This window comes from Dermacentor silvarum, chromosome 4 (assembly GCF_013339745.2).
Source record: "Dermacentor silvarum isolate Dsil-2018 chromosome 4, BIME_Dsil_1.4, whole genome shotgun sequence".
NCBI classification, from domain to species: Eukaryota; Metazoa; Arthropoda; class Arachnida; order Ixodida; family Ixodidae; genus Dermacentor; species Dermacentor silvarum.
This window is the reverse complement of record NC_051157.2, coordinates 72,187,034-72,214,401: the sequence shown is the minus strand read 5'-3', so window position 1 is coordinate 72,214,401 and position 27,368 is coordinate 72,187,034.

Sequence of the window (27,368 nt, the reverse complement as noted above, 5' to 3'; positions counted from 1 at the left end):
ACGGTTGTCTTTCTTGCTGGAAGCGTCACAGTGATGCATACAAAAAGAAAAGGCCTTAATTCAGATCTCACTTGACTCTTGTCATCGTCACAAATATGTATTTTCTTTTATGCATGAGCTGTGCTTTCTTTTTGAACTTGCGTATGTGTACGTAAGCTTACTTGTACTTTTTGATGGGGGAAACGACGGGTGCAGGTCGTACTGCAACGTATTCCTGGCCCCTCTTTGACATTAGACTAGCAGATGCCAGCACTCTTTTTGTCATTCCCCGCTCTTAGACTGTTGGACTCGCTCAGCCCGTTCGTCAGTGAGAAAAGTAGAATGACATTCAATGTGCTTGCTACGTTACAAAAAAGAAGAAATAAATAAATAGAAAGAGCTGGGAGGCTACAGGCGCAAGAACATGATTTCACACGATAGAAAAATTATCTCTTATCTATTGAAACAGATAGTGCGTATCGCGGAAATCCTCAAATATATGAACTTCTGGCACCCTTGAGATATACGTAATGCATTCTAAAACATTTCGTAAGCTTGTGTTAACACTGCTAACAATAATTCTTTACTATCCCGAGCTCATCAAAAGAATGAATTATCACTAGTTCCTCTAACAATGAGTGACGCGCGTTGTTTATTGAACAAACTATGCGGTAAATTGTCCAAGGAAACTTGGTTCATGAATGATGCGCAGAACTCTCGATTATGTAATATTGATCCTGGAATAGAATTCAATATTCCGTTTAAAATTAACCGATCGGTTGAAACAACAGTACATAGGCTTCGTGTAGGCACTGCCTATACTAAAAGCTTCCTGTATAGGATAAGAAAAACTAATAGTGCTACATGCTCATGTGGAGAGGCTGAAGAAGACATAGAACACCTTCTTCTACGCTGTAAAAAACATGACGCTTCCCGTAAGAAGCTTTCAGAAAAACTACGTGGCTTGGACAGACGACCACTATCCATAGGAAAAATTTTGGGTCCATGGCCTACAGAAAAACAACAAAACATCGCTGCGCGCGCCTTGGTACAATTTTTGCAGGAATCAAAAATATCACAAGAATACTGAGTCGGATATTAGTTATTGCTGGTATTGTTATTATTAGCAGGCACTCTTGATTACATGTTTACTGTGTCTTCGTGTTCATGTGGCATTTGTGTCTGCGCACAAGACTGTTGTAATTAGAGCACGGCATTCAAGAGGGACCTAATTCGCAAGTGCCCAACATCATCTTTGTGAACTTGGTTTTGAGAACATTTATGCTTTGTGAACTCATGTGTTGTGTGTGAACACTTCAGTTTTGTGAGTATTTATGTTATGTGAACTCTTTTGTAGTGCGAACATTTATTTATATTTCAGTTAGGATTTTCTACGTGAACGTTCGTACATGTGTTTTGTGAGTTTTGTGAGTTATATGAGTTTTGACAACATTCTGAGGACAACTATCATGCAAGAGAAGAGGAGTAGCCGGCGCCACATATAGGCACCAACCTCTCCTTAAATACATTTAATTAAAAAAAAATAATTCTTTACCTACTTTTGCCCCCTCTCAGAAAAACAAAGGAAAGTTGGTATTTAACCTGACTATCTTGAAAGGGAAAAGCTGTCGTACACCTGAGAGTATTTTGAAACTACAAAGAAAACCCATACGGGCTTCGCAGAAAGCTCCGAAGAAGAAAAATTCGTCCTGACCCCGGGCTTTAACCCAGCGGAACCGACGCCTCAACGGGGCTGTCGTTCTGTTATTTGAGCTAATCAGAAGGCTAGCAGGTCGCGTAGCGACGCTGAATGGATCAGCCGAACTGATTTTCCATAAGTCTAGGTAGGCGTCCTCAATAAAAGAAGGAAAACTGTTCATATATAGTGTCGGTGCTCTCAACAGGTTGTTAGCATTAGCAAAGTGTTAAAAATTGCATGATATTGAAAAAAACAGTGTGGAAAAAGGCAGACAGGGAAATGACAGCAAGATACACAGAGAGCACTTTACGCGGAACTACGCAACATATATATTTAGTGCGGTGTTCGGTTGTTGACTCTGGTGTTATGATCGCATCTGCCTACGCGACGTTCTCATGCGAACACGCTCAACAATTCGCCTTTCGAAGTGACAGGCTGTAGAAGCGCCTGCAGTCCGAAGAGTCTAATGGTGGGATTATTTCAGCACACCTGCTACTAGCCTTGCTGTTCTTTTAAGACAACATTCTGGTTTGCCTAGTCTGTACCTGAGACGCCCTTCGCCTTCGCCTGAAACATATTTTATGCGCTGCAGCATGGGACCGGCGGACATCCTTTGAGACAGTTGTGTGTTGCTGTGCTTGTCTGAGTTTTAGCGAAGCAAGCATAGTGGTCTTGCAAACATCTCCTAAGCAACGCACCCCCGAAAACCAGACGCCTGGTAGGAGGGCTACTTGTACAAGTCTTAGTAAACCGGTGGTTGCCCGGCGGTATTGATGTATCAGAGATAAAGTATTTCCGCGGACACCTACTAAGGCATGCTCCAAATACTACATTTAAAGGCTACTGTCTCGATAATAAGCAGTAACATGTCAGTTGAACATAGACATAGATGTTCATTTATGGAGAAATTCGCAAGACGTACTGTAGCGCTGATGTCGCCGTCATATTATTGTCGTTATTTTATTCTAGACAACATTCTATTGTCGCTCAATAAACAGGAAATTGCAAAAATATCTGAAATAGAAATTTAATTGTGGCAGCAATTACAGCACTGCGGAGTACCAATAAAGGAGCAACTCGAAAATCTTCAGGAAGACGAAGTAAACGAAACAAAATCTGTAAAATTTGAGACTGTGAGGCACGTAGCTGGACGACCGAGTAACTCACCGCGATTTCTAGCTGCAAGAAAAGTTTAATGAAGCAATCAGAAAGACAGGAGTACGTTTTTCCTGTATGTCTGACTTTTTCCTTATTATGTTTTTTTTGCAGCTGTAAATTACAGTGCTTTATAATGAGCATTTAATACTTTTCTCCGTTTACCCTAATATTCACCGAAATCGCGAACATGCTGCCGAGCATCACGACAAGCCTTAACGGCGACGAAAACAGTAGTCGTTAAGCTCTGACGAAAGGGCAGTATACGCGGGATCTGGACACCTCTGATCCGGCTGACATCTTTTTCAGCATTGAAACGTCGTTCAATTTTATGAACATGAAGAACATAAATTACGGGAAGATGAAGAACATAAATTAAATCTATGGCACCTAGCGAGTTCGGGAAATCTCCTGTATCTGTACCGGTTCTGTACCTGTCTAGAACATGACATCTTCATCTTGCCTGCCGTCTGACAGAGCCCTTCGGAAATAATTGATCAGTACAAGCCAAAGCTACTGTGATCAATTATTTTTTTTTCACTTATCCTCGACAGCCCGCAAACTTTGTCACTGTTCTGCCTAGAAAATCTTTCGGCCCTCAGTTTCTTATCTCTGGTCAAAGTCGCTGACACAAGCAAGCCTGACGAAACAAGCTGGAGCTTAATACTGCCTTAATTGATAAGGAGCACACTGTCCCCAAGATTGCATCGTTTCTGCTTTCCTGATTCGGAGACCGCCTCGCTTGCAACAGCGCTTCCAGCCGATCTTTCGCTTAATCTTCAGCTGAACGACGCACGCCACTGGGTACTGATATGCGTGTGTTTTGTTCGCGAGCAAGTAAGATGTAATTGTACACTTCCCAGTGCCAGTGTTACGAGCGCTTGCTTTGATTGTGTCACGAAGAGCCATGCTGAGAGCCTCACACGATTACAGAGGCAGGGCTTCAGTCTGGCTCGGAGCTACCTAATGTTATTACTTCCGGCGAAAAAAGGCGCGACCTCTGTTGCGGCGGCCAAGACCTCCACTCCAAAAGTATCTTACGCTAATCCTGGCCTATAGAAGCAGCTCTGCCGGGTCACCTCAAACGATTTCACCCAGCAGAGCTGTTTGACTGTGGGCTGCTGTCACGCTTTTGATCTCTACGCTTCAGCAGCAATAAGAGCACTTTCACTGTTCAGTTCCTTCATTTATTGTTCTGCCATTAATATTTCTGGTTGTTCGTTTATTTTGGTAAATAGAGTCAGATGTTTGGCTTCTCTATTCTCAAACTACAATAGTTATTCCTAATTGTTGCTTAAAAGGCCGCTTATTTTTGCATTATTGGGGTGATTGACATAAGCGAGTTTTTAAGGGCGATAACTTTTTGATATTTTGGCTTCATAACTGTAGCGTGGATGCGTTTTGATTGATATTATGGACGAAAAATGCGCTGCTGTCTACGATATGAGCACAAAACTGAGCCCGGGCTCAAGCAAGACACACTTGATTCTGAGATGCCTATAAGAGCGATTCAACCACAAGAACGTTTCTTACAAGTGTCACTCCGGCCTGAAGGTTCTGTGTCAATGATGATATTAGTCCTCAAATATTGTTCATTACTTAAATAGATGTTCTTGATTTTTCTGGTACGTAGATGGGGCTGGTTGAGGCAACCTGCAAGATCCTTTTTTTCAGCCTTAGTCCCACTCATGCAATGCAGTCGACATGGTTGACCTAATTCATGAATTTCTTGTCTGCGTTCAGCACAGAACGTCCCACATATTGAACACTTCTATTCGAGATGCATTTAATTATGGCAGACTATAGCTCGAAGGTTATCAAGACATTTCATTACCTGTAAGTCATTCTAACGGCATGGTACTTGAAGCGTACTGCATTCTCCACAGATATGAGCACTGATAATGATTTAGCTACGTTTGAGTATTAAAAACAGCTAGAAGTGGCTTACTTGAGAAAAAGATATAGCAGACGATGTGCATTTTCGTCACATTTACAACAAGGAATCGTAAATTATACGTTTACGCTAAGTCACGTGCTAAGTCATTTTTAGCGAGACCTTTAAAGAATAAGCCTTCACAAGACGCGCTTTTCGTGGCTGCCTCCAACGCAGCTTCCCGTCAAAAGCAAAGCATGCGGCACATTTTTTAACTACGTTTGCTGCTTCACTCTTAAAGAAGTGAATAAAGTGATTAAGTAAAATGGCAGAACCTTTTCTCCTTGTCTGCTTGGTGAAAAGTGAAACTTCGATGATTTGTAGACCAGAAAAACATAATTATTCATAGCGCTTCGTCTAATGTAGCATTTCTATGACGACGTGTCTCCAATTCCGACCGTGTGTAATACGCTTGTGGGCACTAATATTGTTCCGTCATTCTAGTACAGGTGTGACTTATTCGCACCACTTATTTATCGATATCACATTAAGGAAGAAAGAAAAAAAAGACAGAACAAAAGAGAAAAAAAAGCACACACAAAAAACATTCGGATACTGTAACTCTGTGAGTAAAGTGAATTGAAGGAATAGGGCAGTATTCTGTAGTAAAACTGTTCATCGACACGTGTTTCCTAAGCATTTATGTTTGGGCCAGACGTAAGCGCCACACGCAATGCGCGGCAAGCATTCGACTTATCGGCAGTGTTGAATACTACTTCCTTTGGTGGCCGAATCTGCAGGGTGCGCCCTGAAAACTTACCCGTAAGTGGTTCTGCCACAATATTTTCCCGAAACGAGGTATGGCGGGAGACAGTAATCGCATTTCCGTCGATGTTCGCTGCCGAGATTGAATAACGTTGCTTTCTTTTTTCATCATGCATGCTGCCGTTCTTCTGGACAGCCCTGCAAACAAGAAGCCTCTTTCGAAGTCCACGATCCTAGAGCCGCATTATGGAAGGATTCTATTTGGAATACATTCTTCTTCCTATTTTCTCAGTGGCTCCGACGCTGTTCAAGCTACGCACTTCCCATGTTGAGTGGCCGTTCTCGGCGATGACGGCGTCAGAGCCGGCCCGGCAATTTTCAGGCTGAATAAGGGATACTGCTGAAGCCACCTCATCATGGTTGTGAATTTGCTTCAAAATTATTTCCTGGCTTTTCTGGAGCTTTGTTTGCAGAAGCCTGATCAAGGAATCTCTTCCACCGCAAAAAAAAAGAAAAAAAAACAGAACAGTTTATATGAGAGACACGAATTCAGGATTACGTTAAAATCTCTTTTTCGCTGAGTGTCCGGCGCATGCACCCATTACTATAGGCTCTCAAAACAGCACGCAATCTGTCTGGTGTCATACTTTTTGCATATAGGATGCTGGGGTTTCAAACGGCTTATGTGACGAAGTTTTAACTAAGAGCATATCAGTACTGTCGTATATGCATATTCTTCCTTATGGACCGGTTGTAACAATCTCTGCCGCATTCAATTACATTTGAATCACATTTGGTAACCTTTTATCTCGTGAGATGGTGCCCTTCTCGAAGTCCTAAAAGGCACGATGTTGCAGCCTTCGTTATTCGGAAACACCTGGATACGCACTCACCAAAGTTTGCACAGACAAGAGTTATGATCTTATAAATACAAGCTGGGAACCTCAAGCTTTTCTATAAGAAATGTGAGGGGTTACTGTGAACAAAAGAAGTATACTACACGCAGGACACTAGGCATATATGGCTTTATCGATATAGACGGTCATCCCATTGCAAAGTGTTGTTCAGGAGCTCACTCGACACACGCCCTGCCTCTTCGATGAGCGAAGTGCGACTGTTGGAGGTCTGGAGCAGACCACCGTCAGTTGTCTATATCTATATATATATGTATACAGGTTGTTTCAGCGAACACTTTCAAAAAGCCTTAAAAGTTGCCTGTGGCAGATAGCACAATTATAGTTCATCAGCTGGTCTACTCGATGAGGCGGACATTACTTGCACAAGAAATTGCAATGCATAATCGAATAATTAACAGAAGGTCACTAATTAACATTCTAACTAATTGCCCGATGGCCCATATTGCAATTTACAAATTGTAGCCGTGGAGTTCACAAGGCGTATTCACTTGGAACGAGTTCTCGAGATGACACCAGTTTCGAGATATTAATTCCCGAACTTTGAGGAGAAATGCATTGGCGTTCCAGTTAGGTTCTTAATAAAACGTCGCTTTATGCATTGAAGCACAAAATTAACTGGAACGCCAATGCATTTCTCCGCAAAGTTCGGGAATTAATATCTCGAAACTGGTATCATCCTGAGAAATAATTCTAAGTGAATCCGCCTTGCGAACTCCAGGGCTACAATTTGTAAATTGCAATATGGGACATCAGGTAATTAGTTAAAAACTTAAGTGTAATGAAGAAGACAAGACGACGACGAAGCAGCCAGCAAGCAAGCCACAGTGTTGGTGCTAACCACGCGCCCCGAGCTTGCGCTTGCCCGGATTTTGACTGCTGGTCGCCTCGCCGCTTCTTGACGTTCGCCTGACGTTTCTCGCATTCATTGATGTTTACACGTGAATAAATCACGTTGCATAATTAGTAAATTTTTGATAATTAGTCGATTATGCAGTTCAATATTTTGTGCAAGTAATGTCCGCCTGTTCGACTAGACCAGCTCATTAACTATGATTGGCTATCTGCCACAGGCAACCTTAAATAAATTTTGAAAGTGTTCGCTGAAGGACCCTGTATATATATATATATATATATATATATATATACATACATACATGTATACCGGCCTCCAACACTTCACACATATACACTTTTTTCCCGACTGACACTCTAATTCTACCACACTAAAATATAATATGGAAACATCAGCACCACGTATTTGATGGAATGATTTTTAAATAGGCTAAATGAGCAGTTTCTGTTTGATAAGTGTATACACAGACAGACAACCAAACACAAAAGCAACCAAACGTGTCCGTTGCAGGGATCACGCTAGTCATCTGAAGTGCCACAAGCGAGAGGCGAAAAGCAGATCAGCTCTGCTCAATATATTGTGCAATATTAACATATGCTTTTCTTTCTCGAAGTTTCCTTATTGATTAAACGGATGTTGGTTTCAGTTGTCCCGAAGCAAGCGTCAGCAATCCATTACATTGAAATCCGCGATCCTACTGGCTTTAATTTTTGAATCACCACTTCGAGGCATTCTCTTCCCAACGAGGTCAGGAAACGGAATCTCCCTGCTGCTCGTTCGAAGCGTCACGCAACAGGCCTGTCATTAATCTGTCATTGCTCAGGGTAAGCGATCGTTTCGATTTTTCAAAATGGTCATTTTACGGTATGCGATCGACAGTATTATGTTCAGGGCGTTTTACGCGCTATCGAAAACTTCCAACGCACTGACAGAGTGCAGATTAGCCTCGATGTGTGCTTAGCTTCTTAGTCGTGTTTACGTATTGCATCCAATTAGAGCGAAGGGACGCACCTTTCTCTACATCAGCGAAATACTTGGTTTCTTTAGTGAAACCAACTTTTACTTATTGTAAAAGTTATAGAACCACGTCACTAAAATATCATCGGCAGTAGCAACGGGCCCGTGTACGGAACTGTTCTCATTGGAGACATGACTGGCTGTGAGATCGCCCAGGTGTGGCACAAGTGGCGAAGTCTTTAAGCAGTGAGGCTGGTGTATACCTCTAAATAATAATAATAATAATAATAATAATAATAATAATAATAATAATAATAATAATAATAATAATAATAATAATAATAATAATAATAATAATAATAATAATAATAATAATAATAATAATAATAATAATAATAATAATAATAACTGCAGGACGAAGGCGTCTCCAGCGATTTCAGTTTACCCCTGTTTAGCACTAGCTGATACCAACTTGCGCCCACAAATTTCATAATTTCCTAACCTCACCTAATTTACTGCCGTCCAAGACTGCGCTTCGCTTTCCTTGGCACTCATTCTGTCACTCTAATAGACCACTTTTTATCAGCCCTACGCATTACATAGCTAGCCCAGCTTTATTTTACCTCTCTTAGGCTACGTTTTCACACTTGGTCTCGAAGCCGGCGGAAGCGTTGTCTTGTCCTAACTTCTCGCTTTTGCAGAGCCGGATGAATTCATCACCGCGGCTTCCTGGGCGTCCGCTTCTTCAGCGGCTCGTTGTGCGCCTTCATAAAAGAAAAGATTAAATGATTTATCCCATTTGTTCGTTCAAAACTAGAGCGGGAAAAGTTTCATGCAATTAGTCCATAGAATCAGAAAGAGAAATATCACTATCCAGAAAATCACAGAGAAATAACACTTCATATGGAAGTGATGGCTGAAATGGGACTGCCGAAGAGACCGAGAAGAAACCCTAAATCTCGTTACTGTATCGACGGAGCGCGTCTGCTGGGCCCGTTGAAATTGCTGTCGGCGCTCCTGCGATCGCCGTCAAAATGTCTGCGACTATACGTGACTTGTTAAGTGTAGTAAATGAATTTACATGGACTTCAGTATAACTAATAGAAGGCTTTTTTTGTCAGAAAATGCATGTTTATGGTACAGATGCGGCATATAGAAAGCAGCAAGAGCGTAGTCATAATACTTACAAATAAGCTTGTGAAACACTCTTAGAATGCATGTCATAAACACATTGAGAAGGTACTTACACTGCTTGCGCGATCGAAGGTATTGTTTCGACGTCATTAGGGGAAATTCAGTTGTATTTACTTTAAAAGTGATGAATGGTACACCGTCCTTGGTAATGTGGCATCATAATGCTACTGAATCTGAACTAACATCTATCTAAAAAAATCTGAACTAATATCTGAACTAATATCTAATAAAATCTGAACTAATAATTGAACTAATATCTAATAAAAGTCAGAACTAATATTTATCTTGCCCGATATTGTTCAGTGATGGTGCTGCAATGATGTAAAAGAAAAGAGCCGACTAATTTCAACATTTTTTTAAATACTGGCGCCAATGAGAACGTCTTATAATGCAATTCTAAAGTTTCAGAGCAAACAGCAGAACCTGCTGCTTTTTTTCTCTTCTTATTCTTAGCAGCGTTGTTCACGAGTCAAATAGAACTCTTGCGTTGATTATGCCTAGTAACGTTTTTAGTCATAGTTGTAGCGCGCACCTATCCAATGAGTGAGTGGTGGATTACACGAGTAAGCTCCGTTCTTCAAACAAGAACGCTAGTCACGGTACAGGTCAATGCTGATGCCTATTTTTTGTCTCGTTTTTTTTTCTTACCATCACAGATATCTTTATAAAAAAATACAAGCAGCAGCCCCAGTCATCTGGTTTCAAGAGAAGGGCACGTGGGAAAAGCTGCCAGTATACTACGGCATTTCTGTTCCTTTCCAGCATGAAATTTACAACACAATGAACCGCAGGTTATCTTTTTTATCAAAGCACCGTTCGGTTTTGAACAATAACAGCCCAGAAAATGCACGAAAGTAAGCAACCCAGACGACACAAAGCGCTTTGTGGCCGTGCCGTTTCGGTGCCGCTTCAGTTGAAAAGTAAATCACGAACAAGCCCCGACACGTGCTCTTCTCCCGATCCGGTATGCATACGTCGTGCCAGGTAAGCGCACCTGAGTGGAGTCTGAGATGTACAGTAAACGGATAGCGACATGGAAGGATTGTGTTTCTAGAGCAGGAAATGACTGCGTCCTGGTCACACTGCCATGCAGTGCGCATTAGTTTTTAGCTGGTGTATCTAAGATCAAATAAGTTCTCTCTCTGTGTTCTTTTTTTTTCATTTTTGTAGCCGCATTGCTTTTTTTGAAATTGTCCAGCCTCCCCCCCCCCCCCTCCTCCTTTTTACATATCCCTACAAAGAGTAGCGAACTGGATTTTATGTATTAACTTCCATGGTTTTCCCCTTTCTTTAGTATTTCTCGCTCACTCACTTTGCTTAGCAGGGGGGGGGGGGGGAAGGGTGGAGCAAGCTGACACCAACCATGATTCATTTTCGTGACAGAGAGCGCACCCAGAAATGTTGGTGGAAGACAACGCCACGGGTATTCTTCACAGGGGTAGTTCTCGATTGGAAATCTTTCTTTGGGAACATGCTTTCCCGCTTGGTATTACTTCAAGTTTAGTAAGAACGAATGGCTGCAGTGTACACTACAACGGGCTTTCTTCACAGAGCTTGATGCGTACGATGGATACAAGCATTTAGCACTAAAACACCGAAAGCAGTTCTAATAGCATGCAGGAATATTCGATGCATGGAGGTTAGCTCGAGTAGGAGCAGCGCAAACAATGATAGATGTCACGTTCGCAACACCAGTGTGTTTGCGCACTGTAAGCCTTCATTAGATAATTGGTAGTTCACAATTCTTATGAAACGTAGAATGCAGTATTGAATCCACTGTGGGCGTTTCTCTGGGCAATCTTGCGCCAATTCCTTACCATACCAGGAACGACCGTAAAAAAAAATTCGTCGGCCCTTCTCCTACTCCTGCAAACAGGGGGGGGGAGGGGGGGGGGGGCACGCGAAGCTTGTACCCTCGAAATTAGGTGTCGTGTTCCCTGGCCTCGGGGTTTGCCGCCCTTCGCTGACGCTTTCTTTCGGTAAGACGGGCCTTTAATGTGGGATCCGCTGCCTGCCGCTCTAAACGAACCTGGGCTGCCTTGAACGCAAGATCCGCACAAGGAGGATTAAAAAAAATGCATTAAAAAAAAATCCTCCTTGGATCCGCACGGTGAGCGCGAGCCTGCTCCCGGCGACGCTGATGGCGTTTCTCGTCGAAAGCAGCCTGTTCCGCCGCCGACCGAACAACACGGGGCCTTCCCATCCGTTTGCTGAGTGTGCACTGAAAAGCAGACCCAACGCACAGCGCGCGAGGCCCTTTCCTTCTCTTGCCCTTGCCCCGGCGCGCGGCCGCTCCTGATTCGGTGCTCCCGTCACGTGTTACGGGAGCACGCATCACATGTTTCATCAGCGGTCTATTCTTAGCCTTTCCCGACGTTTTCCTTCATTTGAGCGAGATGTGTGTGTGTGTGTGTGTGTGTGTGTGTGTGTGTGTGTGTGTGTGTGTGTGTGTGTGTGTGTGTGTGTGTGTGTGTGTGTGTGTGTGTGTGTGTGTGTGTGTGTGTGTGTGTGTGTGTGTGTGTGTGTGTGTGTGTGTGTGTGTGTGTGTGTGTGTGTGTGTGTGTGTGTGTGTGGTGTGTGTGTGTGTGTGTGTGTGTGTGTGTGTGTGTGTGTGTGTGTGGTGTGTGTGTGTGTGTGTGTGTGTGTGTGTGTGTGTGTGTGTGTGGTGTGTGTGTGTGTGGTGTGTGTGTGTGTGTGTGTGTGTGTGTGTGTGTGTGTGTGTGTGTGTGTGTGTGTGTGTGTGTGTGTGTGTGTGTGTGTGTGTGTGTTGCGGTCACACCTGCAACAGCACCGACACTTGTGAGGCAATGCAAGCTTCGCTTGAAAACGTCATCTTCGCAACAATGCAACTCTAACAGCTTCACAGTTGTCGTGACTCGACGTGACAACTCGACCTGGCAGCAACTAGACGTGACGAGCAACTCGACGTGACAACGCAGGACACGATAGGGACTAACAGGAACATGCAGGCATAAGCAGAGGCTGATGGACGGTTTCTTCATTTGTACGGTATAGTCATCGGATTTCTGTTCGTGTAGGCATAGTACGCCTTTATGATTGGGTTCGATTCTCACCGCCGCCGGGCACCCACTGGTTCAAAAGGGTACAAGCGTACCCCGGCCTGGCGTTCGGCTTCCTTCAGGGGTGATACACTTGGGAAAGGAGCCTGCGCCCTGAATTCCCGCCGAAACCAACGTGAGCACGGAAATCGTGAGTGGGCTGAGCCTACAGGATCAGCCCACGCACTGCGTACCGCTCAGTGCTTGCACGAAGATCCACGGAGACTTCCGTCATCAGACGCAGTATGCTCTAGATTAAAGAGGTGCCCATAAAAACATCGTTCCAATTTTTTTACTCTGCATGTAGGGAAAATCAGACAGCTACTAGGAAGCGATATATGGCTGATATCGAGTTTAACCGGCTGAAACAACATGAAACACAATGCCGTACATGATAAAAAGGAGGAAAAAGCAGAGAAAATAAAATTTTCGAGGGTACATGTGTCTCGAAACTGCGCATACTGCCTGACTACTTGACCTGCGCCAATTCGCGATTTCGTTAATTTTCGCATCGCTTTGTTGGGGATTGCGGGAAGTTGCGGGAATTTTCAATATAGGATCTTTTTCTATCCGACTGCTGCCCATATGGGAGCATATTACGCCCCTGCTGCATGAACGAAGCCGATGTGTTTAGTGTTCCTAAGCTCATGTGACGCAATATGTGTGTAAAAGTAAATGTATCCGCTTTTGTATACACGTGAACATCAACCCATATAATTATATCAATTTGATACTAACTTTCGGACCTAGTTTTTGGCAAGAGGTTGCAAATCGTCTTATAACACAAATATATAGCAGATTGCGGCACAGTACAAAGCACTTAGTGAAGTTTCTCCCATAGAATAGCAAGTAGCCCGAAAGCAAGAAATCGCGTCATGTACCTTAGTGAGACACGTGGCCTGCGACAGCTGAGCTGTTCTGAACTAATGTCCTCCTGAAACCCCTTCTACAATACATTGCACATTGCCTTCGAGATTTTTTTGAAATTCACTCGGAAGTGATTACGCAAAATATTCATTCTGGGTATGAAGTACGGTGCATGTATAACTATAAAGGTGCGGTTTACTCATATTCTTCTCATCCGCTTTTGAGGAATTTGACACTAAATTGATCTGTACCACTGGTCGTCTCAGACGGCCGAAAGCAACCTTGAGGTGTGTTTTGAAAGCACCGAGATTGCGTGAAAATACCGGGCACAGCAGCAACATGGCAATGTACTACACGTATTTACACCTTCATCTCTGCATTTAAGCAATGAAATGCAGTTTTTATCATAGCAAAGATGAGGAGATGACGGAGATAGTGGAGAAATGGTGACGCAGCTTTTGGCATCTAACCATGGTATTTAAATATTATAAATTGCTTTTTCTAGCTCATAACATAACAGTAGACAATAAAAACCACCTTGAAGAGCGATTATGTGCCAAATTTGTGTTCGGGTCTCAGGAGGATATGAGTCCTCGCTTCTCGAAAATAGCGAACACGATTAATATCATAATTTCTCGTTGACAAGAAATTCACCGCAAAATCTCAGTCGCAGGTACGTGGTCGATGTTTGTGCAACAGTATTTTATCTCTTCAGACAACTGCACTCCTCCCTCCTGCGGTTTCGTGCATTCATTTCGCTCTCTCCGAAACCATCTGCGCAATGAACATAAATAAGCAAACCACGCAATGTCACCATTGTCCCTCGTGTACGTCGGCACACTCCTCTGACGACGTGTTTAATTGATGAGCGAGCCGACACATTGTCTTTCGCAGAACCACAATTCTGGGCAATCGCAAGCGTGTACCACTTGCATATTATTTATCACACGCCTCTTTCCCAGGGAGCACATATATATATTAGTGACGGTTTTCCTAATCACAACGAGAACTTTCTCATTAGGAAGTGGCATGCTGGATGGCGTACTTACAAACCATATTTCGTACAAGCATTGCATGATTAGACGAAGAAAAAAAATCGTTTAGGTGAAGTCGGTCGCAGCACCTAACCTAAACATATTTAGAAAGCGTTTTATTAGGTGCAAAAAAGCGTATTTAAAGATATGACAAAAATACACGGCAAAAATATGAGAGTTAAGTATTTGCAAGGAAAGTAATTCTGTTACACTCGGTCCTTAGACAACCCTATCAAACAGCACACCCTCAAGGGACGTGTTATAAATACAGAAAAGTAAATTTCCATGAAGGACATAAAATAAAAGCTACATGCTATTACAATAAGACAACTTAACGAGGTGTTTAATGAGTCTCGTGTGCAAAGTGCGTTTCCGCTACAGCCTGGAGGCGCACTGCTAGGGAAAACTTCATGATGCTGATGTGCCTGTGTGCGCATAGATTTGTCATGTGATCATCGGGTGGCATGTACAAGTCATTTGCACATGCAAAAATAGCGTACTTATGGACATCTGACGTCACTTCTCAAATCCAAAAGAACCGCGATCACAGACATCTGGTATACCAATGCTTTCACGGTTGGTCATACGCAGATCAGTGCGATCTGAGGCAAATTTTCCCAGGTAATTTATACTTTTATGAAATCAACACAATGCTGTTTACACCACTCAATCGGCATTCGGTTTGCCCTTACGCGAATAGATAACTCGACTATGATACATGTTGCAATCATTGTAATAGTACTTATTCTAGTATCGCTCGAATTGTATGAAATATTTTTGCGCCAAGGTGCCCAAGATGGCTACGATATTTGTGGGGCGTTTCTGTCGCAATTGCGCGTCCTTGTTGAAATCATGTGAGCGTTAGGGAGTATCGCGTTAGTCTCTTCGGCTGGACTGTGCATTGTAAGAAATCAAAGAACAAAGGACACAATCCTGAGCACGTGTCCTTACCTAGACAATAGTGTTGTATAGGCAAATCGACGACGTACGTTAAGTAGCCTCCGTACACAGGCCAACGCCCCTGAGCTTGTGCAGGAACGCTCTCTAACTTAGGTGCACGTTTGGCGCTCTCTTTCTGTTTATTGATGTACGGTGTAGTTATAATACATTTGAACAGATTATAGTCTAAACTAGATAGAGGAACCCCAGGCTTAAACTACTATAGCTCCCAAAGTAGGTTAAAGTGCCAGCAAGGGCAATTCTTATGAAGGGAGTGATTTCTCCAAGATAAATACCAGCACAATTAATCAACGGCCGAATGCCTCAAACGATATCTTCCACACTCATATGCGCATCTCATGCGTTAAACTATGTGGCTGTGTGGGTGTAGGTTGCGGTTTGGCTCTTATCAGTGACAACTTGTCTGTCTCTACAGTTCAATACTGCCCCCCCCCCCTTTTTTTTTTACATTTTCATAAATAGCAGAAGGTTATCATAAATATACCTCTCATTCATAATTCGTTGTACACTCTAAGTATAAATAAAATCGGGTGGGCTGTATCGGGAACGAAGCCGCAGTGAAGAACATGCAACGTCTTGTGCGTGCTGTCGAGGGTACGGCACGCACAAGAGGTTGCACGTTCTTCACTGCGGCTTCGTAGCCTTTTTATTTCCCGTAGCCTTTTTGTACAAGGCTACGGGAAATGACGTAAGCAAATACACAACTTACATTTACTCCACGTAATATAAATCTCACGTGCTCAACATATGTTACAGCTTGTTTACTGCAGCTATTAAAGGTCCCTATGAAAACGGACATGTCTTGCCGTGGTCAAAGAGAATGGGCGGGGATTGGTATCCCTCCGTGGTATTGCTGCCCGAGTCTCTGCACGCCATTTGTGAACCGTGTGCGTCGAATGCGAGGGCGCCATTACTAAGAAAGCGTCAAATTACTGCAACAAATTGCACACTGGCGAGCCCTATAACTCCTGATGAACGCAGATTAGCGTTTGATGGATTGTGCCCATTATGGCGGAGTTGGCTCTCTCAAACGCGACCACTCCCGCTCGGGTCGACAGAAGTACTGCCCAGCTATGCCTCTCTGAACGCCGACTGAGTGGCTAAATTATGCTCTCACTGAGTCACGCGTGACGCGCCAACAGTGCCATCTCAGCACGCGACGCATGCATGATCTAGTGTTGGCTTCTTTCCTCCACGGAACAACACCAAAGTAAAGCGCATAGGTATAGCACTGTTGTGAAGCGATAATACGAGTACTATAATACATTTTCGTTACATGAGGTTTTATCAAGCGACCCCTATGCTGACCGAACTGATAGACGTTTCACGCCAACGAAATGTTTATTTCCACTACACTTCCAATGAATTCATACTCTTACGCAGTGTTTATATATGAACGTCTGCCCTGCGTGTGGTAGAAAACTGGGGCCCAATTCACAAAGCTTTCCGTTCGTATATATAGGTGTTGTTTGGTCTTTGCCGACGGCCTTTTCTAATAGTATGTCCACCATCAGGCTTGGCTGGAATTTTCTTTTACGAAATATTTCAGCGCAAGTGCTTTTTGCAAATACAGGGCGCCAGTTTCATTAATGTGAGAGTCATGACTATGACATTACGTAAGGATTCCTTTCGCCTCAATGTCAGATTTTTGTTTCGTGTATTCAGAAGTCGGGGTTGTGGAAGCGCCGCCACTATCTCTCTAGGCAACACGTTATAATATCACAATAAATAAATGAGATACTCTACAAAGTGTTTTCATTCGGCACTTTTACATCTGTTCAACGGAAAGCGCCACCCACAGTTACGCTACGACGCTAACAGCTGTGTGAACATTACAGTGTTTTTTTTTTGTCCTTCGTTTTCTTTTATTTTGTTAAGGTTTCAAAGCAACGCCCTTTACACTGAACAGCTGTTGCTGTTTCATGCCAGTATTTGGTGCGAATAATAATGTTCCAACAAGAGGGGTCATCGCCATCCGCGGAGCGATCTATCATGAACTGCGCATAAATCTACTTATCAGCAAAATGAGAACGTGCGCACATACGCAGCTCCGGTTGAGACCCTGAATTTCTTTTTCTCTGTATGCGCAATTCATTATTTCCTACTATGCCGAGCCAAGGCTCTCCGTTAGGAATGTCGCCCAAGCATATCATGCCATCGCGTATGCTTGTATAACATAAGGTGTTCAATACATCAGTTTTTACGTATTTGTGTTGTCACATAGTTTATCACTAAATATTCTTGGCAAGACAAATATTACTTTCTGCGAGATGTGCAATTCTTCGGCACAGTGAATTGCATTTTCGTCCAGTGTTACATCTCACTGTTATGATGAAATAAATAAGCTTACTTCACCGAGAGAAAACAGCAGCAAAAAATGAAGGCATCCAGCAAACGTTCCCAACTGCATAATTCCACTTTTCACTGTGCAGAGACCCCTATAAACGTTGGTCCCAAATTCTACAAAAAGAAAACAAAAGTGAAATGAGCTTACTAGTCTGGTTATCCTCGGCTGCGTTGCTGTGAATAGTCGCGGTAGGAAAAAATGCGACAGAATTGTTTTGATGGTGAGTGACGCCACAATGCTATGTTCTAAAAAAAAATCGCTCAGGCACAACCATTGAACAAAATGATTACGCGCAGAAATTTCAATTCCCCCCTTGCCTTTTTTACTCCACATATGTTATTTGTTGCTCCCGGCCCTGCCGCGTAATGCATTTTCATCTTACTTGCTTGCGTAAACAACGCATGCCATAGGTTTAGAGCCCTAATGGGGAGAAGGCATCAGAAAGGATCCCCCGTCCTAGTGGGAGCCGGCTGTGTGTCGACAGTGGTGTCATCGCGTGTTTGGGCGCGACCTGCAGGATATCATTTTTCGGTGCATGCATAATAAGAGCATCGCAGTAAAGTTTTACCATCCCCGGTGACCCAGGGAATATTTCCATCATGTCGGGCAAGCATATAGAGACTTACTTATGAGTCCTCTCTTTTTACTTTTCCTTTTACAGGTTCTATCTGAGTGGGTTTGCGAAACCAGGTTACAGCCGCAACAAACTTGCCGCTTCTGATGCGAATTAACGAGGACCGAAAGCTGGCAGGGTCAAAGCTATAGGGCCGTAGCGCTCGCCAATGTGCCTCGATAAAGGCGACCTCGTAACGTTATTACCGGAGATATAGTGGCGACAAGCCGTGCAGCATAGGCTCACAGCCTTTGTCTTCCCACAGGATGCCCCAAAACGAACGCAGATATGCACAATGTGATGGACCAAAGGGCAAAGGCCCGGACCTTTCTAGCAAGATTTTCTGTTGAGTCATAGTAGACGCCCGCGGAATACCAACGACCGTGGGCATTCATCTTAAGACACTATAATACTCTGAAAGTGGAGCCATCGCAGTGATAACCGTGGTTAAGGGGGTGAGCGGAACCCAGAACAAGCACTGGACGTTGATAAGATACTCTGGCCACGGATCTTACATATCGTCTTTCCATACCAGCTATAGGCGTGCATGGTCGTCGGCTTCATGGTAGCTGGGAAAAAATTGGCGACACGATGTTGCGACGACGTGGCATCCTGTCACAGCATAGTAGCACCAAAGTTGTTGCAACGTGTTTCTCGTTGTTGTGATGATGGAGGAGGTAATGGTGTTTCTACTACAGGCAGTGTTGGTCTAGCAGAGAGTGTCGTCAATTACTCCGCCTGAACGCTGCTGTTCAGAACAGAAAAATAGACTACCACTCGTCCAGGAGCCTTAGGCATAACGAAGGCCGTAGTTTAACGAGGCTAAGCGCTGGGCGAGTTGATACGTGATCAACTAGAACGAAAAGGAGGAAAATAAACGCGTAAGCTGCAAAGGAGGGTTTGTATCTCGAACCATGATTGTGATGACAAGTTTGGGTGCTGATGTAACACGTGGTGGTAGTAGTGATGCTTTTTGTTGGAGCACGCGCTTTATAGGACCTTGTGGGTTTATGAAAAAAAGAGACGTTTGAAAACGATTTAACCTTTAGCGGAAGTCGATCAAAGACAATGTCTTTCTGAGCGAGTTCTGGGTGAGGTTTGGGCGGAGTTGCTGTGCCCGGCACTCTATACGTCACTACTCATGTTAAGGCAGTAGGAGGAGCGTCTGACTTAACTTTCTCATTGCACTATATTTGCGAGTAACCCACATTTTTAGACTGCACCACCTTCCGGATCAACCACGGAAGAGGCTAAAAACACACATACGCGCTACGGAAAAGTGGGGGTAACTCGCTGAGGAAGACATTCTCTTCAAACAAAGCTCATTTCTTAGTCCGGTATTCGTCCTGTGTACTTTTTGTATCTTCTGCGTCACTCGAGACACTCGAACACTCCTTCGCTCTCCCCTTCCTATTCCACATAATAGGCCGTCCGAGCCATCCTTCAATAAATACATTTTTATCGTCATCATCTGTGTCTGCCCACTTTGTAGTACCAAGAAGTGAGTGAATTGCACAGTGCTGTATAGACAGGGCAGTCGTCCACTGTCAGAACACGAACTTCTAGGCCAGTGCTACCAAAGGAAATTCCCGAAGAATGCTATATTTGCTCTACTGAAGTTCCTGAGGTCTACACGGATTCACGATGTACTTCAGCAATTCTGCCTCCTGCAGCTGTATAGTGTACGCGGTTACGTTGTTCATGCTCGTCTTCCTCCCTCCCCCTTCTCTTTCTCTTTCTGTACCTTTAGACTCTTTTTTTTTCTCTTTTTATCCACGTGCCCAATACCTCACTTGCAGGGTAGCCAACCAGAAATAACTCTGGTTAACCTACTTGCTTTTTTTAACATCTCCTCTCTTTCTCTTTGTATCTCGTGTATGCGTACTTTTTGTTCTTGTTTTCGTCGACTGGATTCTGTTTTAGTTGAAACCGTAGCATGGGGTTGCGGAATAATTTTGACCACGTATGGTTCTTGAACGCATATGTAATAATCGGCATGTGATCGTATTTGCCTTCATTCCTGAAGCAATGCGATTGCCGTTGCATAGAATTGAACCCGCGACGTTGTAGTCACAGCCAGAGAGCTGTCACGGGGGCTCGTCGTCGTGCAGCTCGTATGTTAAAGAAAGGCAGAGCCGGCGGCGCAGTCTACGTTCTGCTTGGCTGTACCATCGGAAGTGGTACGGTGCTAATATCCATAGTAATGATATCAATACTTCCGGTCTTTCCGCGCTTTTCATCACTGCGGTATGCTTCACCTCTTCTCTTCTGGTAACAATTATTCACACTTGGCTGACGAAAGTGCAATTGGTTGTTGCCACCAGACAGATTCTTAGTTGTAAGCAGCATGTAATGTTGTATACTTCTGATTATAACTATGGCATGCAAAGGTCTAGGGCTGAATTCGCAAAGATTTTCGTTCGTATAACTGCTATTTGCTATATCATATGTCCTGCATCACTATCGGCTGACATTTGTTCTTACGAACACTTCCAGCATATCAACGTTTTTGTGAGTAACCCGACGCAGTAGCCCAGTGGGTATGGCGATGCGCTGCTGAACTTGAAGTCCTGGGTTTGATCTCGGCCACGCCAACCCCGTTCTGGTGGGGCGGAATACAAAAACACTCGTGTACCATGCGTTGGGTGCCCGTTAAAGAACCCCAGTTGGTCAAAATTATTTCGGAGCTCCCCGCTACAGCGTGTTTCATAATATCATCATGGTTTTGGCAAGTAAAACCCCATAATCTTTTGTGTTTGTGTCCCTGGTATTTTTTCTTGTATGTGTCTCTGCTATTTGTGTGTGTCTCTAGTGTAGTGTGTGTGCGTGTCTCCCTGGTATTTGTGCATGTGCCTGGTATAGTGTGGTTCCCCGGTACGAGCCCTGGTATTTGATGTAGTATTTCGCATGTTCAGCTGAAGTTCGATTTTAATTATACGTGTGTGGCATTGAAAAAAATATTCCTCATTATTCTAATGAATGAAAAGATGGAGATCAGCTTTTCACGTACTCATCGGACATCGGCAGTTGACACCACAGACGCTGTACCTTGTGCACCTTTGCAAGTTGTAAGAAATACTGAACGGCTATATCAGCTTAGCGACGTAGAAGTGTTCATGAGCGCGGCTTGCTGGCCTAGCTGGTAAATGGTTATACTAGGAGAACGTCACAAAACTTGAAAAATAAAAAAAAATCGAGAGGCAGACATAGCAGGCATAGACCCTCCTGTCACTTTGTCTATGTCTGCCTCTCGATTTTTTCCTTTCTCAAGTTTGCTGGCATTCTCCAAGTATACGTAGAAGTGGTTTCACTTTTTCTTCTATATATTTTTTGGTTTATTTAACACTGACTCAAACATCTCGCTTGTTAACATTTGTTGAAATACAATGCCAAACAGCCATGAACTACGCGTGGCACTCAAGGCTATAGTTCTGTGCAGATCGCTTTCCGCTATGCGCTTGGCACAAAGTGTTTCGCTTACGTCCTGGCGACCTTGGCTCACTTCTCCCCTTAAATAGGACGAGGACGCAACGACAAGTTTTATTCCGTCTTCTCTGGTTACTTTCTCGTTGAGTGTAGGTCCAGAGTGCTTTGAGCCTCGTCCGCGCATTGTCGGTTCTCACCGCGCCTTGAATGGTGCGTGGATTAACTCGCATTCTTCGGTACGCGGGAGCACTACAGGGAGTTTCCGCGACGCCCGTTCTCCTATATCCGCTCAGGCGCGGAGCTGATTACGTCTGAGGTGAGAAAAGAGAAGTCGTCGCCGAGCGGAGGACCTCTTCTTCTTTTTATAACGCTCCTCGCTCGGCGCGGAGGCAGCACTCCCGTGAGACAAGAGCGAGAAACCCGCTTATGTGGGTCGTCATTGCGACGGACCGCTGCCCAGGCGAGATTTTGTCTTTCCAGAACCGTGCAGTGCTTTCGCAGCAAGAAAGTGCGCTCACGAGGGCGTAAAGTACGGCGCGCTGTAGAAGAGTCAGACAGTCACAACTCACTGTTCCCGTGATTTGAACGACACTGGCGGTATAGCCGAGGTGTGACGTCATTGAGTGTACCTTGCAGCAACATTTGACATGTATACACTTCATCGAGTACGTATACGACGGTTTCTTAGTATACCACAGTGGCCTCCTCTGTACGCGCAATTCCATGAATGAGACTCGAGGTGAAACATGGAGGAAAACGAGAAGACAGGACAGGGAGGTTTGCCTGTGTGTAACCGACTGGCTATCATGTAGAAACTGTAGAAACAAAGATAAAGGAATACCAGAAATTAAAAAAGAGCGAGAGAGAGAGAGAGAGAGAGAGAGATAAGAAAACAATACGGGTTGATCAAGTCTACCACAAGTCCGCATGTTCTCAAGTAGCGGAGCAACGCGTTTAAGGTCTCCTGCGCTCAGTTACATTCAAGGCAATAGACAGCTCTAGCTTGTTTGTAAAGCGTATTCACGTTTACGGAATAGCGGGTTACCACAGACATACGCTTGAGTTATTGGGGCCCTTTGTAACGGAAGAATCCAGAAAAAGCACAGACCTTAATTCCGGTGACCAACCAAATTATATGTAATTGCTTCTCTAAAGCGTCGACTGCGACATAATCGATAACCTGTTTATTTTTATTTCCTTCGGCAAGCACAGCCATATAACACAAAAAATGAAAAAGAAACGCTCTTAACCAGTCGTAGTTAAGTAAAGCTCCAAGAGGTTTGGCTACCAACTTGCTACTGCCATTTATGTGTTCGGTAATCCAATGTTCTGCAAAGGTTAAGAATTCGATGCGGACAAGCTGAAACTCACTAATCAGTGCACGCATGGAATATCTACATGAAAGACTTTGTCCTCTATATAGCGCGGTACTTTCTCACGCTGATTCGAGGTATAAAGCATAGTGCAAGGCATTTCTCCCTGTCATGTAACCTGTGAGTGTTAGCAACCTATTATTTTTGTGGGTTGTAAATAAAACTGAGTGCCGCGATGGCTATGTTCTTTTACAAATCACGAGGCCTCGGTTTCAATGCCGGCTACGGCAACCGCATTTCGATGGGGGTATAATGCCGCGATGGCTAAGTTCTTTTACAAATCACGAGGCCTCGGTTTCAATGCCGGCTTCGGCAACCGCATTTCGATGGGGGCGGAATGCAACAATGCTAGAACACTACGCTTTCGGTGCCGAATAAAGAAAACCAGGCGGTCAAGATAATCCGAAGCAACCCTACCCTTCCATGCTACGACATTTCTCGCTATCTGTTTATAGCTCATGCCTTGAGTTTGTAAACTCACTCCACTCACTCACTCACTCACTCACTCACTCACTCACTCACTCACTCACTCACTCACTCACTCACTCACTCACTCACTCACTCACTCACTCACTCACTCACTCACTCACTCACTCACTCACTCACTCACTCAATCAATCGATCGATCGATCGATCGATCGATCAATCGATCAATCAATCAATCAATCAATCAATCAACATAGCTCAATTGTATCGCATGCTATAGGGCAACTACACATAGGGTGAACTAGGTTTGTAGAAAAGTCTGCGATAAGCGGTTATAGAGGTGTACTGAATGCTGCTTCTTAGAACGCCCTGACTGCGCTGCGTCTTGACTATACCGGCTCAGAAATGATTTATTATTATTTTCAAATACTGCAATCCTGTTACGGGATTTTATTAAAAGTATTTATTATTGTTCAAATATTTTCGAGCCCAATGCCGGGTATGCTAAGGAAGCAATTTGTTTCGTTTCCATCCTACGGCAGAATTTCAGGGTCAGAAATCTTGCTTGAAAACGCTCAATAAACACGGCCCGCAAGTAAGTAAGTAAAACAATGCGGCTTTACCTACCCGACGTGCGGTTGTGACAGTGTGCCGGGAACGTCGGCAAAAAAGAAATTCGGACCTCACGGCGCCCGTTTCTCAGCGGCAGTTATACCAACCACAGCTCCGACTACGCTGTACCGATTTAGAGACGCAGTCGAGTCGCAGAAAAGTGAGCACCGAGCGCATAAGCGAGGAGAGTTTGCCGCGCGCAAAGTCCCCGAGGGGCGTCGCCGCTTCGCATTCGGCCGTGGCCCGCTAAAATGAGGAAATAGAAGTGCTGGTGGCCAGTCCGCGACTTCTGCCATCAACTATGGCGAGGTTTCGCTCCTATTGCTCCTTTTGCGCTGCTTGTGTATACGTGACGCTCGAGCGCTTTCTGCGGTCTCTGCCAGTCCTACGCCGGGTTCGAGGCACGCAGGCGATGCCCTCTATCGTTTCGGGGAAGCTGAGATCCCTGCGGAGGTAGCTTGTCGCAGCGTTTGCTTATGCGCGCTGTCATTTTTTATCGCTCCGGTTTTGATACAGATGTTTGTTATGAAGGCTGGGACACTCTGGACGTCGTCAGGTCAAGGTGCTCCGAACAGATGCAAGCAGTTATGTATGTACGCAATGGGATGAAATTGAAAGCAGCTAGCCTTTCCGTACCCTCTGCCTTACAAAAAAAAAAAAGAGAGAGAGAGAGAGAGAGAGAGAGAGAGAGGTGGGTACGCGGCAATACAGAAAGTGATGGGGCAATACCGAAATCCCGCGCTTTTCGTTTGTTCTTTCTTTTTTTCTGAGCGAAAGGTGAACATATTTGGAACCTGAAACGACGAGCCTTTTAGGCGGCTTATTTATTTTGATACCTCCCGATGGTATCAACTCTTTCGTATATCTGCAATGCAGTTGGTTTGCATCTTTACAGAATGTTGCACACTCGGGTATTCGTTGCGGCATAAGATGGTTGCGTACGCAAAAAGTGCAGCGTAACAGAGTTGAGAGAGATGCTGATAGTAAGAAGTATAATGAAGCGGAAACGCTGCAGAACGTCATGCAATTACTATTACTGAAATAGATCAAATATTGGCTCTTTCAATTGGGAATAGCGCACAACTGCTTCTTATGAAACTACAAATAATTGCACTGTGCAGAGCGCTCACGTTTGCACTAATCGCTGTATTAGTATGGAGAAGCTTTAGTTTACGCCTCCGCCTCAGTCAAAACGCCCAGCTAGCCTGCGGTTACCGGAATACCGGACATGCTCAGCGCTGCGACAGAACTGTCACAACGCACGCTGCTCGGACAGCTCTCGCATAGGGATCGACGGCCAGGTGGACAAGTTGGAGAGGCTTCGCGCGCTGGCTGTAAGACAACCGGAAGTAGACGACATGACGTCACATCATGACGCAGAGCCAGTGAAGGCGGAGCTTAGTCCCGGTCACTCGGTGGACGTGTTGAGGAGAAAAGGCATGGTTAGGGAGGAGGGTAACTTTTAATCGTCCGTAGATCCCTTGATATAAGACGCTTCACTTAAATTTCGGCGCAAATGTTTTACTGTAGTTGTACCATACGAGTCTACAAAATGCGTCCAAAGCGTTTCGGGAACCCTTTAAGATAATTTGAGGCTATCTTGGCATCAGCTGCAGTTCGCGATTCTGTGGGCAACTAAAAGCGGTTCTTTTCATTTGATTTATTTCATTTATTTACTTTCAAGGCCGTTCAGGCGTTACAGAAGGGAGTGGGTGACATAAAAAAATAAAGAAATAGCGAAAATAATAACAGCAAGTTGTTTAGTATAGGGGATGACAAATTGCAGATTTGAACATTATGGGATATTGTATGAAGACGATGGAGGCGCGAAGGTGATTCCAGTCCCGGCTAGTACTGGGAATAAACGATTCAGAATACAGGTTAGTTCTTTATACTTGAACGTCAACTTTGTGTCTATAGTCAATGCGCGATGAAACATAGGATAGCAATGATTGTTTCAGATTGGCGTAATATGTTTCGTGAAGTACACATAGACGAGAAATTTGACGGCACAGAGCCAGGTGGGGAAGCTTTAATGTTTTTTTTGTGTGTGTGTGTGTGAAACGTTTGCAGTCCGGGAGCAATTATCCGTGATAAACCTAGCAGAGCGGTTCTGGACCGGCTCTAACAAAGACGCAAGAGAGTTATCGTCGGGGTCCCAGACTAGTTAAGGACGCACGAATGTCTTGTAAAGTAGTAGGTTTATTGACATATGAGCAAGTTGAAGGTTACGACGAACAAAGCCAAGTGTTCTGTTAGTCCTATTAATAGCGTGATCAATATGCGTCTGCCAGGAAAGTTTATCAGTAATATGCACACCGAGATACTTGTACATGCTAACTATAGGTTCAAGGAACTGTTATTCCAGTCCAGTCTATATATATCTTGACGGACCAAATAGGCCCAGCTGGCGGAGCTGAGGTGGTAGCAGCAGTGGATGCGGTGGTTTGTGCCATGACTGGTGTTGGCGAGCACAACCGTCGACCAGAGCGGAGCTCTAGGGGTGACCGGTAGAGCAAGAGGACGGGGATAGCAACGCACGCTCCTCCACTTGTGAGACGACGCCCGGGACGACGGCAGAGCTCTTCTATTGTCACACAGCGCGAGACAGCCCACGAACACCAACCCGACAAAATGATAATGATTATGAGGATGGGTATATACACATGAAGACGATGATGAACTGCACAGTTAGCGCTCACAATATATATAGTTCAGGAGGTTTAATCATGCGTGTAATTCGCATGGCTTTTTTGTTAATGTTTAGTTTCATTAACAAAGTATTGCCTCAACTAGAAATGTTGTCAAGGTAAGACTGAAGGGTAGATGCAGCGGTAGTGTTAGAAATTTGTCTGCACATAACACAATCGTCCGCAAAAAGCCTCATGCAAGAATTAACCAAGTTTGGATGTTCGTTAATATAGATAAGGAAGAGATGTCCTAGTACCGATCCCCGATGAACACCTGCATGATTTAACTGGACAAGGGCAGTAGTCATGCTAGTTAGTTGTTACGTACTGTGTCCGGTTGCTTAGGAAACATTCGTTCCATATAACTGTATTGGTATCTAGATTTAGTTTATCAAGTTAGAAATTCAGCAGCTTGTGAGAGACAGTGTCGGAGGCTTTAGCAAAATCAATAAATATGCAGACTATGAAATGTGAACGATCCAAGATAGCAAGTAAATAAGTAGTAAATGCTAACACCTGAGTCTTGCAAGAGTGATGAGAAAGAATTAGATTCTAAAAAATCCGCTAGC